A 14305-nucleotide genomic window follows, 5' to 3' on the forward strand; every position below is an offset into this window, starting at 1 on the left:
CAACAATACCGATGTGGTATTAAGGTGAAGAGTATCGGAGCCAAGATCCGCATCTATTACAATCTATTACATACATCAATGTTATTAAATACAGCTATTACAACTATACACCAAACTGGTGTGTGTGAGAGAGAGAGATTTGCAACTGTGTTTCTTGTAAAAACTCTTGCTTTAAAAAATCTTTTAAATAAAAATAAATCCAGTTTACGAAGTCAGCTGGTTATGTGTTCTTCACTCGTCATTGCGCTTTCATGCACTAGCAATCAAAACTCCAACACTTAGCCGCAAACATAAGGTGCATGGCTTGATAGCTTTATTATTATTATTATTTTGCTTTGTGCTTTATATGTATCTGGACAAACAGAAATAAAGATGTTGAAGTCCTGCGTCACTCACACCTCACACCCTGCTGGTGCTCCCCGCCGCACGCGCGCACCTCGCTACCTGTGAAAGATCACTCAGACATGACGGCGCTCCTTTGGTGTCGAGGCCCACCTGACCATCTGTCGGCCACGCGACGTAGGGAGCGCGTGCTACGGCGTGAATGGCCATTCTCCATCCTGCCTCAGACCGTCCATCGTTCACTGGGGACAATGGTCTGCGAGAACTAGCCCTGTAATCAGCATATCTCTCTTTCTTTCTTTCCCTGTCTCCCTTCTTTCTCTCTTCCCCCCTCCCACCCAGTCCCTTGTCATTGTTTGTCTTTGTCAGCGTCGCTACATTTGTACTTTCTCATTAATTGCGGTTTTTCGCAAAATCATTATGTTAAGCTCGTCATAGTTTCGACTATGAGATTAATCCAGACCTTCAAAGGTAACAGCCATAAAATATTTTTGCTGCTTTCATTTTTTAACGTGTTTGCCCTTTTGAGTTTTCCTTCGAACATTTGTGCATCCTTTCATTGGAGCACACTCAAGTCTTCCTTCACTAATTATCTATGATCAACAGCAGATAACAAGCTGCCATGCTGTCAGGTTGAATGTCCGCCCCGGACAATAAAAACAGAACAGTTTCTAATTCTGAAAATAGCATACGGGTATGAATACAACAAACAGGCTTTTGCTTCCTAACTTTACTCAACCCAACAATGTACACAACCAATGGACGAAAAGAAAACATAAAGATAAGATAAAAATGAACGGACGAAAGCTACGATATGTATGTGGTGGTGGTGGTGGTGGTTGGGGGGAATATGGGAGAGAAAGAGACAGACTCTATTAACATTTTGTCATTAAAAAACAAACAAACAAACAAACAACCCCTCCCAAAAAACAAAAACCAAAAAAAAAACAAAAAAAAACAAAAAAAAAAAAAAACAAAAAAAAACAAACAACACAAACAAAACAAAACAAAACAGAACGGCAGAAAAGAAAGAAAGAACTCTAGAACGAAAAACAAAAGCAGTCGCTTCTAGTAAACAGATGCCATATATAGAGAAAGCTGAAAAGGCGTTCTGAACCCCAGGAAAGGAAGTTGCGATAGAGGAAATTAATTTCTCTTCTTCTTTACTTAATGATATTTTAAGTAGGGGTGAAGAGGTAAACAGTTTACGGACGAACTAGTAAAAGAAAGAAAGACAAATAGATGTTAGTCGGATGCTGCCCCAGCCCAGTCTCCATGTTCACACACACACAGGGCACGCGCTGCGGTAGACAAGGAATGCGGCACGCGCCCCAGACCGTGCGGTCATCATCCTGTCGCCGTCGACGTTAAGCATTATGCAAGCATCAGTGGACAAGTTGTTGCGGAGGGTGGTGATGGAGGTAACAGGCTGTCCACAGGTTACCTGCCCCTTGTCAACCGTCAGTCTGCGCGGTCCGCACGCGTCCTTAGCCAGCCAATCACAAGCTCGCGTTACACACAGACTCGGGCTTTTGTTTTGGGGCCACGTCGTCCTCCTCGTCCTCTTACTTTGACAGTCCACTGGATATCCTTCAATATTCCGAAATGTGTTCAGCATTTTGCACTAACGCGCGTTTTCTTTTGAAGCACTGAAAGGGAATATGACTAGGGTTTCTTTGTGAAAGATTGCTTCAAAGATTGATGATACTTGTAGTCTCACTCGTGGCTTATTAAACTGATCGTATAATTTCGTAAAACCTACTTATCTCTCCAAAAAAAGTATCTTGTCCCACAAAGTGTTTGGTGTAAAGCCCACACAAACATAAGGTTCGCGAAACACACACACACAAATACACAGATTGGAGAAAAGCGGAGTAACCCGGAGAAAGCCACCGACGGTCAGCCTACGACAAGTGTCATATCCCAAGAGAAGAATGTCGGAGCCAAGATCCGAACTCCCGACACTCTAGTTTTACTGTCATGGTGACATGTAGTAAACAGCTGTGTATTGAATGAAGGATCAGAAGTTGATTAAACAATATTGAATCCAACCGAAATGATAATGATGAAAAAAAGGATGATACATAAATTGCCCTTAAATTTCATATTCTTTAAGTACATTATTATTCCTGATCATGCGAATGAAGTTTGTCATTTCTTTCACCTTCGGCTTCCTTAAAGAAGATGTCCACAGAAGTGTTGGGTGATGTCTGCTGGTGGCAGAAGCCCTCGCTCGGTGCTAGGATCGTCTTCACATGCTGCATGTACCTTGTCGTCCTTCTCGTTAAGATTACGGAAAACTCTGAAAATTCGAGGTGCCTGCTTCTCTCCCCTGACAGCGTGAGTGAGGGAGCCACCGCATCCTCCAGACTACAAAGCCGTCATTCTCGTGGCCAAAGAAGTCAGGTTGACATAGAAACAACATTGTTGATGATCGATGATGGATGAGTGGCAGAGGTAACCCTTGCAGTCCATGGTCCTCCACGTCTTCAAATAGGATTCTGTCATATAAAGTGTTTGTGTGGAAATAAACAATTGTATTCAAACGTTTGGGTAGGGGAAGAAATAATTTACTTGCGGGTAATAGGAAACATTTACTTTCTAACTTAACTATTTAGACATCGTGTGCACGTACTTACGCATGCGCGCACCGACACACACAAAGGGTAGGTGGATAAAGGCGGAGGAAGGTGGCATAAGTACAGAAGAAAAACTGAGATGGACAGACAGGACAGCCAGAAATAGGCGATTAGAAGGGATTTAAGGTTTTACTTCAGTTACCCTCTTTTTCATCCCCCTCCCCCATTTTTTTTTTTTGTTTTGTTTTGTTTTGTTTTGTTTTGTTTGTTTTTTTGTTGTTGTTTTATTCGCCTCCCTTACTTTCCGAACGTCTTAACTCCCTTTGAATGATTCCATAACCATCTTTTTACTATTTGAGTTAAGCGAGACCATGTCATTGCAGTATTTTCCTTTCTGCATGTCAAATCCGTAGGTAAGACTTAGTAAGCGACTGCATAAAAGTTTCATTTCCTCATCCATTCACAAAGTCGCCAGCAGTCCTGATGACATCTATGAACGGGTATGTTTGGGCAACCGATACCCAACGTCCACGCAGCCCACCCCAGGAGGTGAAAAGTCACATCGGGTGTTCAAGCAGCGACCATACTGTGCGACTTTGTCGGATTACCCCAGTTGGTGTCTGTAATCTTCGGGTTGTAAAACACACATTATCGACGGTCGACGTTGGGTATCTTTAGTCATCTAGCGACGAGAGCGAGACCAAGCGCCAGTGTGTCAGACTGCTTTCTACGCTTTCTAATCCTCCGAATCGTGCCGGAGATTTACCTCCCTTTATCTGTTGGCAGTATTGGCCACCCGACCGGAGGAGAACAGTTTTTTAATGTCTCACCTGCCTGCACATGTGATATAGTTCAGCAGGAAGACATCAACTTTTCAGTCACTCAGCCTCTGTAACATCAGCCGCGACATGGCGGCAGCATTTCTCTACCTGCTTCCTCTGTAAGATGAACTTTGATGTACTGCAGCAGCAGCAACCATATACCCTTGGAGTAAGTATACCAAACCTCTGCCGCCTTCCTTTAATCTTTTCTGTCGGCGTTGGTGGGTGATCACATGGTTTATTGCAAGTGACCAGTCAGCTGCTGATCTCAGTCTCACCTGCTTCTTTGTCATTTTATTGAGACTCGAACAGTTGGTCAGACTGTTCCGAGGGTGGCCAGGGGAAGGTGGGGTTGGTGGAGGAGGGAGGAAGGGTCGAATGTCACGGTGACTGCCAGTCCTTTTCTTTCTCCTCTCTTCCGTCCAGGGACAGAACTTCTTTTATGGGGGAGTAAACACTAATGATCTGTTTGCGATGAGAAGAGGATCCCATCTTAGTGGAGTTTTCAGATTAAGATCATCTTTGGTTTGTGTTCACTTGCTGGTGTGTCTTGGGAGTGGTCCGTCCTGTCTACGCTGTCATCCGAAGATTGATTTCTCCGTTAGGTATGAGGGTCAAGGAAGTGTCTGACCTTTTCATTCTTTCTTTCTATCCATTGTGCTTGCTTACGTGCTTTCTTTTTTCCTTACATTTCAGCATCGTTCAGCTCTCTTTTCCATATCTTAATCTATCAAATTTACTGCAGTGAATGTTTTTACTAACTGTATTAAATTCACAATAAAATCATTACAAAGCAAGTACATACTTTAAGACATAAAGGAAAATAAGATGAAAATGTGTTCAATTTGATATAGAAATGAAACACAGTAAAAAAAAAACTTGGAAATTGTAGTAAAATTGGAAAAACTTGGAAATTGTAGTAAAGCAATATTTAGCTATCAAGAAAGATAAATTTCATGTGTATTTTTTTCAAATTTATTTACTAAAAATAGGCACACAACCCTGACATCAGTTAGCAAACTACATTTTCTGTTGCCTGGAGAAATCAGTCCATTAGTCTTCACTCTGTGCACGATGAAAGGTTGGGTTGGTAAAAAATCAGAAGTTAAGGGGTACAGCCATACCCAGGTATCAATCAATGCAACACCCGTGTCTGGCCTACCCGGCTTTCTTCGGAAAGAGTGGGGAGGAAGGGGTGGCGCTGGACAGAGAAGACAGCCGGAAAAAAAAATTGCGAGCGAAGAAAGAAAAAAAAAAAGAGGAAGAAAGGGAATTGGATGGAAGCGGGGAGAAGTCCCACGTGCCGAACAAAAGATGAAAAACAGTCAGCGCCCTCTGTGCTGGTGGTGGGCGGGAGGACGGCAAGCTGGCCGGCGGTCAAGGTGCTGACAGGTCACACTGACACAGCGCCCTTTGACCTTATCTATCTATCTGCTGTTCTTAGGCAGAACTCGAATATGACATTTAAATCATCACCTGACAGGAACCTCTCATGAATGAGGTCAGTTCAGGTGAATTTGTTTGTCTAGATTCTTTTTCTCTGTCCTTCTATTTACACCGAGCTTAGTCTGAAACACAGGGACTACATCTCCCGCTCTGTCAACTCTGACCCACCACGAACCGTTCATCGATGATTTCCATGGAAATGCTGTTGCTCCTTCCTTCCATTTAAAAGTACTCCTTTAAAGCAAATTAATGAAATGGATGCACAATGAAACCCTGTAGTCGGGTGTTAACCCTCCCATCGCCTCCTCCCGCGCTTCTCTGTAATCAGGGTTACACCGGGCCGCCTGGGCCGCACCGACACCAGGGCATGACCCCTGGGCCACTACAACCCTAGGATGACGACCCGCAGAGCAGAGTTCACTTCCTTGTCAACTACTCTCCTCTTCTCTCTCTCTCGCGCACGCGCACACAAACAGATTAAAAATCTTTGAATAAACTAGAATAAGTAAAAGTTAAGTTTTTCCACATCTAGTTCTTAATATAAAAAAAAACCAAAAACCATATATACTTCAGGGAATGTTTATTTGAGTAAAGAGAGATAACTCCAGGCTGCAGTCCGGTGCTCAAGCCTCATTACTGCTTCAGTTCGTGAGGTGAATGGAGGGAAGAGAAATGACCGTTTGTTACTAAATTCCTGCATTCAAGCGAGGACTGAGGTCAAGGGATGGCTTCGCTCGTGCGTGTCATGGCCACTCAGTCGCCAGTGGAGTTACACCCCCTTTCCTCCTTTGTTGCTGCTTCTCTCCCTTTCTCCACGCATCTCTATTATCCCGCTCTTGCCAGGCCCCCTCTCCGAGCCTCCTGCTGTTCCCGGTGCTCTCCCTTCCTTTGTAAGACTGGACGTAACCGGCGCGTGCCCTCCCGTAGGGTGGGGGTGGTGGTGGGATGGGAGGATAGAGACGTACCCCAACAACCGCCATTCCTTTCCTCACACACCCACTCACCCAAAACCGCAAGATCACAATGCACGTGTAACAAAAGCGCGCGCACCCTGGACCGTGCAGGTAACGAGGGCGCGTGGTTAGTGGGTTGGGCGGGGGAAGGTGAGGGGTGAGGGGTGAGGGGAAGAGTGACCAATGGCAGCGCTGAGTGGCCGGACACTGGACCTCAAAAGTAATTAGAGGTCGTGCTTCTTATCTCTCGTTGTTCCTGGCATCAACATCAACGATGTGAGGAGGGAGAAGATTGCCTGTTTCCGTGGAGACGGTCAGCGTCACTGTTACTGTGATTATTACAATTTCTAACTACTGTCAGTAGCTTTGTTCTACTATAATTTGATTTCTTCCTCTTATTTTTTTTTTTTTTTACTCCTTTCAATATTTGTTAACTACTTTCGTGTTAACCTAACTAGAGCACAACACAGACTAGCAACACTGTCATATCCCACAGAGAGAGAGAGATGGTGAGAGTGCTGCTGCTGCTGCTGCTGCTGCTGCTGCTGCTGCTGCTGCTGCAGAGAGTTCTGTAGACATGCTATTGGACTGCAGCTCACCACCACTTTGTAAATGAATAAACCGTTCCCTTACCTCAGCAATAACTGCTTGGATTCGTGTCCAAAACCATTTTTTCTTTTTTTTTTTTCTTCGTGTGTCGTCTGCTAAAAGTGTTGACGGAAAGGTGTTCCTTGTGACGCCGTTGATAGGTTTTACAGAGACTATGTCGCCCCCCTTTTGAACCCAAGACCGGAACCACACAGCGAATCCCTTTGAGGTAAGCCACGGCCCTGTGCGCGCTAACCAAGCTTGAAGCCATCGGGTACCGGCGGCGGGTGGTGAAGAGGTGAGGGACAAAGGCCTGTCGTTAGGAGAAGCCCACAGTGAGCGCTGCCAATGCTGGTCCCCACCGCTAATTGTTCCTTTTTTGTGGTTAAAGCTTTTGTCTTGGACCTGCCGGTCGCCAAGAGCCGGGGCCAAGATTTGTCTAGGGGTCCCGAAACCACTTTAGTCCACAGCACACGAGGAGGAAGGGTGGATAACGGGAGGAGCAGGAGAGGAGGGGGATCTGGCTATTAAATTTAAATTTTCTTTTTGGGAGGCTTTTCTCTCATCACATCGCTTGAACTGCGAAGCCACCTCGTAGGATAGAGTGCTTAGAGGAGGTAATGGTCGTCCAGGGCCAGATGGGAATCCAGCTCTTTACATTCTGGTCTTGCAGGCCTGTCAGGCAGTGCATCTGCATGTGTGTGTGTGAGAGAGATAGAGAGTGACAGAACGATATTCTGAATCTACGAATGAGTAAAGGGGATATCGAACACAGATACATTCTTCACATCATAACTAGCTTCCAACTGACTTGTTTTCAAGAAAGCCACCTGGACTGATCACGTGACCGGGGTTTGTGGTGAGATAGTGCTGGAAGAATAATGTTAAGATGAGGAATACCACGCTCAACTTAAATAATGTAAAGTAGCGTTCATGTCCATATCAGCTCCAACTCTGACGCTGAATTCTTGACTCAGTGAACCTTACTATAAGATTACCTGTAATTTTTGGTGACGAACCAGTTACTCACCGCACGTGCACTGCGATTTCTCTCCTCTGCGCCGACCGCGACCTTTAACCTTCCCGGTTTGCAGTTGGGAGGGAAAGATAACTCGCGTCATTGTTGCGCGCCATTACCCCCCGACAACAGCACAATCACTTTGGGGTAGCCTACCTCGACAACGGGTGCACGGGACGCTCGGGATGGCCGGGTGCTGCTGCCTACATCAGACTCCCACGTGGAGTCGTGTCGCCAACACGAAGCATCTGCGAGGGCGGAAGATCCTGGAGTGTCTTGGCTTTATGCCTCCAGGCGTCTGATTTATTCTCCCCGGCCTTCACTCATGGCTAATTAACTACGGCCGTTGTCAGGGTCCATTTGACACTGCATTTTGAAAACCAAACATTAACATTTGCTGGAAAAGACACTTAAAAGTGTGAATTGATGGCCATAGAGCTGTGTTAACAGTATTTTTTTTTCATTGGGTTTGTATCATACCATAACTACTTTGTGGATAGATCTTGATACATATATATAAAACCTTCTCATCTCCATCTAACGCTTCCCTCCCTTCTCTCACCTGCACAAAGACACATTTGTGTATGCTAAATAAGCTATACAGACAGCCGCACCTATCTAAGGAATTATGCCAGTAAATAACCTAAGACCGTTACCACACCAACGGCTTAATACTACAAATTAAAAACATCTCCTCTGAAGATTTGTTTATTTACGTGGATTAAAATATGTAAACAATGTGTCTTACACTATATGATGTGCTAGAACAACGTGTCGCCCATCTCTCACCCGTAACACCCAGCCACCCAGCTTCATACAGTCGAGTCCACGCCTCGCCCTCAGGGTCAGCTGCACTGGACATCCCCTGAAGAGGACAGACCACAAGTACCCTGCACCCTGCTCACGCCGCTTTTGTCTCCACGACAGGCGGAAGGCGGGAGGAGCTGTGGTAGGTGTTTGTTCAGAACACTACATCGCTATCCACCCACACCCCGCTTCTCCTCGGGCGTCCGCCACCCGACCTACTGTTTATCCACCCGCGCTTGGAGTGTCTCCGAAAGCCCTTCATAGAGGTCATGGGTCACGCTTCCATGTTAGGAAAGGGCTGGCAAAAACACAACACGGGTGGCAGGCCGCTGCACCCGGACACAAATAATCGAACTGAAGGGGTGTGTGGGGCAGCTGATCCTACTGTCGCCCAGTGATCGATGTCGGTTTTGTGGAGGGGAAAGAGTTACGATCGGTGTCGCGCTGGTGACGCCAGCCCAATCGTGGCACGCGCGTGCCGTTTGTTTTTCCGCGCGTTTGCCAGGCGACCGTCGCGCGGCAGGTCGCGGCGTCTGCCACACACCGCAGCAGCGTCCCTCGCATCCGCCGACCAGATAGGAACGAAGACCGTTGGGAAAAATACAGAATCACATCTCGTGACATCCTCCACCGCATGTGTACCTCCACATCCAGGTTCTGTCAGACCGACGGTGGGGCTGGAGGAGAGGAGAGTGATGCCGCCTTTATCGAGACGAGCGAATGGAGGTCCGCCCGAGGGCAGGTGTGAGGTTCGCCGTTAGTTTGTCAGTCTTGTGTCGTCGACTCGTTGCCTGGTGCCGGTTTATCGCCGCATTCCGAGGGTGCGATAAGCAGGTATACAGACGACACGAACGATGTCTGGAAGCAGATGTCACTGGTTTATCGATGTTTCGTGCATGTTGTACAGGGTCAGCCTGAGTCCTCGGGGTGTGTCTGTGTGCGTAGGTGGGTGTATCTAAGGTGACCAGACGTTTCTGGGGCGAAAGCGGGACACGTGCCGATGATGGTGTCGTCACCGTCCAAAAACGCAGAAAAAAGTGATTTTTAAAGAGAACCGGGACATTTGATGTACTTGCCAGAAAGCCAGAAAGCGGGACATAGGGCGTCCCGCCCGATGAGCAGGCGGGACACGAGGTCAAAAGTGGGACTGTCCCGGCTAAAGCGGTGTGAAGAGTGATCTATATATGTATATATTTTTTCCTATCGATGAAGTTGTACAACCACTGATGCCTGTCTAGTATGATGAATTTTGTTCTATAATCCCACGAGTGGTGCCCATGGTAACTATTCAACGAGTACTGACCATCGACATCTGTCGCGAAACAGTTTCACGTTTTCTTCCAATGGTCAACTATTCCTGTGACTTCTTGCGTCCTGCCATCCAATCGGCCATACAGTCCTCAGTAAGTTCTGCTAACATCAGGAGTTTGTGCGATTTTCAGCCAAATTACATAAGCAAAGTCATTGTTACCAGAGGATAATTAAAGTAAAAGGTAAAAGTCATCCCCTAACCTTTCGATGTCGCTGAGGGGTGGGTGGGGTGGATGTGATAGAGATCTCACTTTTCTCGAGGCCAGCAGTAACTTAGGGCGGTGCCCATCTCCTCTTACTCGCTGCCTTACCTTCCTCAACCCTCCATGGAGTCGGGTACCAGCCGGGTCGACTGGGGGTAGTTGCTGCGCTAATCCGGAATCGAACCAGCGCGCCTCAAGTTCGGACGCCAGTTCTCTAACCACTCGGCTATCCTCGGCTAATTGATCGAAACAAGAGCTACGTTGTGGTATTGTATTTCTGGTCACAAAACATCACCAAACTTCGAAATAAAGATCCTATTTCAGTAAGAAGAAAACGGAGTGCTCAAAAAAAAAAAAAAAAAAAAACACCCGCCAACGGAGAGAAATCCACACAGAGGTCCCGGTCGAGAATCAAATTTTCTCATCATAATCATCATCCCAACATGGCTGGGATGATTTATTGTCCTTGCATCGGCCTCGAACTGATCTCAGTGAACGACGGGACTTCAAACAAAAACACAGGTGACGAAACAAATCCTGTGACTGTCACAATGGCTGCTGCAGGTGTTGTCTTCTTGATTTCAGCATGGAGCGCAGTGTAAGCCCTCTGCTCGTGGATGTTGATGGTATCTGCTTTTCAAGCAATTTGATAATTCCAGTTTGTCTTTGCGTATCCAACCTCGGATACGACTTCAAAGTGCAGAACTTTTTACGACCTACATCAGACACCGGGAGAATCTGAGACTGACAAAGTCGGACGACTCTAAATCCGAAAGTTGAGACAACGGGAGTTATCCCCCTTCTTTAATCATTTTCATACGTTTGTATCTCGGATTCCGACTATTATCTCTGGTCATTCATTTGAACCAGCCACGTTTCCTTCACTCAATAAATCTCAACAAACGCGAGTTCTTGGAAATCGTAGAGAAACGGATGACTGATTACAAACAAACAGCGACAAAGAGATCAGACGACACAAAAGCACGACGACGACGACGACGATGATGATGATGATGATGATTATTATTATTATTATTATTATTATTATTATTTAGAATGATACCATGTTACAGTTTGACTTTTGCATGCATCAATGTTTTATCTGAAGGGAAGAATGTAAGAAGCATGACACATAAACATGCTAGTCTCTCTCTCTCTCTCTCCCTCCGTCCTTCTTTCTCTCTGACAACGGTGCTAAACACTCATTTCCCTAACATGTAATAAAGTTTACAGTGAGAGACAATGGTTAATTCATAACAGCGGGATCTTCTGTGTGAATTTCCATTTCAAAAGTCAGCTCCACGTTAGCCTCGTGTTTACAGAAACACCCATACCTCCGATTTTCCTCCGGAACCACGTTCATAAAGAAAACAAGAGTGAAGCAGCTGTGACTACATACCATCCCGGGTACTCAACCTGCTTTGGCTAAACCTTAGCGCGGTGACTATTAAAAAAAGAAGAAATGCAGGCACGGGTCGTGTAGCAAATATAAAACCCACAAGACACACTCTTCTTTTTTCTTTTTTCTGGTGGGTGAGGTGGGGGAAGAGAGGGGAGGGTGTAGACAAGGGGGCTAACAAAGCGGGTAGTGTAGGGCTGGTGTGTGGGTGCGCGCTTACAAAGCGGGTACTGTAGCTGATCTGTGTGCTAAACAGCGGCACAACCTTCCGTCGCGGTGTCCTCTCGGATGTCTGGTCCACCTCACAGGGTTGCGGGTACAGACCTTGGTGACAGGAGAGAATCGCGCCACCCGTGTGCTGTCTGTCCTCAGCAGAACCTGTCGTTAGCTACAGGGCGCAGGGTGTGAAGTTAACGAGACTTGTGCTTAATTACCGTGATGTGACCCCTCCATCACCACCACCACCACCAGTCTCTCTAGACTTCACACTCCACAGAGGGTACCCCACAGCCGACATCACCAAAATAATGCCACAAACTCAATCATTTACAGGATTACACCAGGATGAAGCACGCGGCCTTTGTTCATTTTGCATTCTTGCCTTTTCTTTCGTAGGACAGCGGTGCACTGACACCTGTTGACGGCAGGGGGCGGGACGTGTCTTCTTTCTTCTGTCATTCTTCTCTTGGCTGTTGCGTACCCACGTGGGTTCGATCCAAACTTTCGTACTTTATGAATCTAAACCAACAACTCTCTGGGTTCCTTTAGAACTATATGCCAGGTCGAGTTGAAGTCAGCCACAGTTCGGAATGTGCAGCTCCCGTATCTTTGTACACTTTCATAAACAACAACTCCTTATGAACAACCTGCAGTGTAAACCGCTGCTATACCCAGGGTGCCTCACACTGTTGTTACGGGTGCTCATTCTGTCAGATTGATATATCACTGTGGTTAAAGGCAGGTCTCTTTGTCAAGCTCCCTAAGCACCACGCCTCACCCTGTCGCTCACTCGCTCACCCGTGTCTGTGTGTCATCATGTCACAATGTTTAGCTATAGACCGACATGTCGACACTGTCAATGGAGCTACAGGTATCTATCCAAACCCAGACTTCAATCTATCCAAAACAGCATTGGCAGTTCGCTTCACGAATGCAAAGAAAAGAAAAAAACCCAAACAAACAAACTAGCTTTGCTCCATCTTAATAAAAGGGAAAAAAGTGGCATCTTGAGTTGCCCTCGTGGATAAATAACATCGTATTGTATGTTGGTTAGACCGTGACATGTCATGATTTGCATACTGAGAGATAACATGATTTTGTGTAACACAATCTTCAGGTCTGTCCCTACTTTCATTAGGTAACACCTGTCACACACAGGTGCTTCACCCCACAGGTGCTTCACCCCACCCACCGCCCAACGCCAAAAATTGAACAGATTGCTTACCCTCCTTCTTCCCCACCCCTCCTACCACCCCCACCTCCTACTCCCCCTCCCAACCCATTTCCCAACAAAACTTTGCTAAAGTAGAGCATTAAGAGGCAGACCATTAGCGCGGGTTGACGTTCTCTCTCACGGGTACGTCCCGAGGAGTCGCACTGACGGGGGCTTTAATGTGCCTGCGGATAGCTCGGGTGCTTTCTAACAGGGGCACTCTACTCTCACCACCTAATCTGCTGATGCAGCGCAAAACTCCATTATTTGATCTGCTGTTATGGCGGCAGAAGCTCCCCCCAAGGCACAGTCGCGCATTGTAGTCACGAGCCGCTGCACCTCGAGATGTCACAGGTTAACGGCACTTGACGTCTCGTGCACCCCGTTCTCGTCTTACCATGGCCACACCCTGAATGTAAGCGATGTGGGTTTTGTGTCGTCCAAGGTTTCTTTTTTCAATGTTATCATACATCACTTGTCATACGACATCTTAAGTCATTTCAAGTCAGATATCATTCTCTACTTTCGGTTTACCCTTAAAAAGAAGCGAGCGAAAAAAAAAAATCAAAAATAAACAAGAAGTTTTGTGTCAGTATCATGCGGTTTCGAACTTGTCGCTTGAAAAAGTTTTATTATTACATGCCGCGATTATGTGTTGCCTAAGAAATCAGGTTGACAAAGGAAAGTTCGAGGCACCAAGCTGGCGGGGCGTAAACTTGTGTTGAGGGACAGCAAACGCGAGGGTTTATTCACGGCCTCTGGGTGTTCATGGACGGCAGTTGAGGTCGTGTCCCAGCCCCAAACCGCTCGTTGGAGACCTTGGCATGAGGGTTTTTCTCTCCTGCCTAAAAAGTTACCCCCCTTTCACTGTTCTCGTTCATTCGTGCGTTTTTCATCTGTCCGCGTGGATTTTTGTCGGAGTGCTCTCCCTTGGGTGAGATGCGGGCCGATCGTGAGACGAGTGCATTGAAGGCGACGTGAACAAAACGTTTTCCACAGAAAATGATTTGCAGTCATACAAATGGGACATGCTTGCTGGCTCGTGCTGCGGCAGGACATAAAGTTGGGGCTTGGGGCTGCTGCCAGAAATCAGTCGTCTGCAACAACACCTCAGCCCTCGTCAGCGCTCTCTCTCGCTCCTTTTCTCTCTCTCTCTATAGTTCACACTTTGAATAGGAGCACACACTATTGCTTGCATAAATAAAAACGAACACATTCTTATAACAAACACACTAAAAGTGTGATTGCTGATGAACCGTTAAAGGCTTGCAGGATGAGTTCTCTCCCCTTATCTCTCTTCTCTCTCATCATAACGCTTACAGTTTACTCGTTCCTATCCGTGTACGGGTACCTACGCCTGAAGTCTGAGTGCTCACGTGTATGTGTGTGTATATATCTATAATATG

Source organism: Pomacea canaliculata, linkage group LG1 (genome assembly GCF_003073045.1).
Source record: "Pomacea canaliculata isolate SZHN2017 linkage group LG1, ASM307304v1, whole genome shotgun sequence".
Lineage (NCBI taxonomy): Eukaryota > Metazoa > Mollusca > Gastropoda > Architaenioglossa > Ampullariidae > Pomacea > Pomacea canaliculata.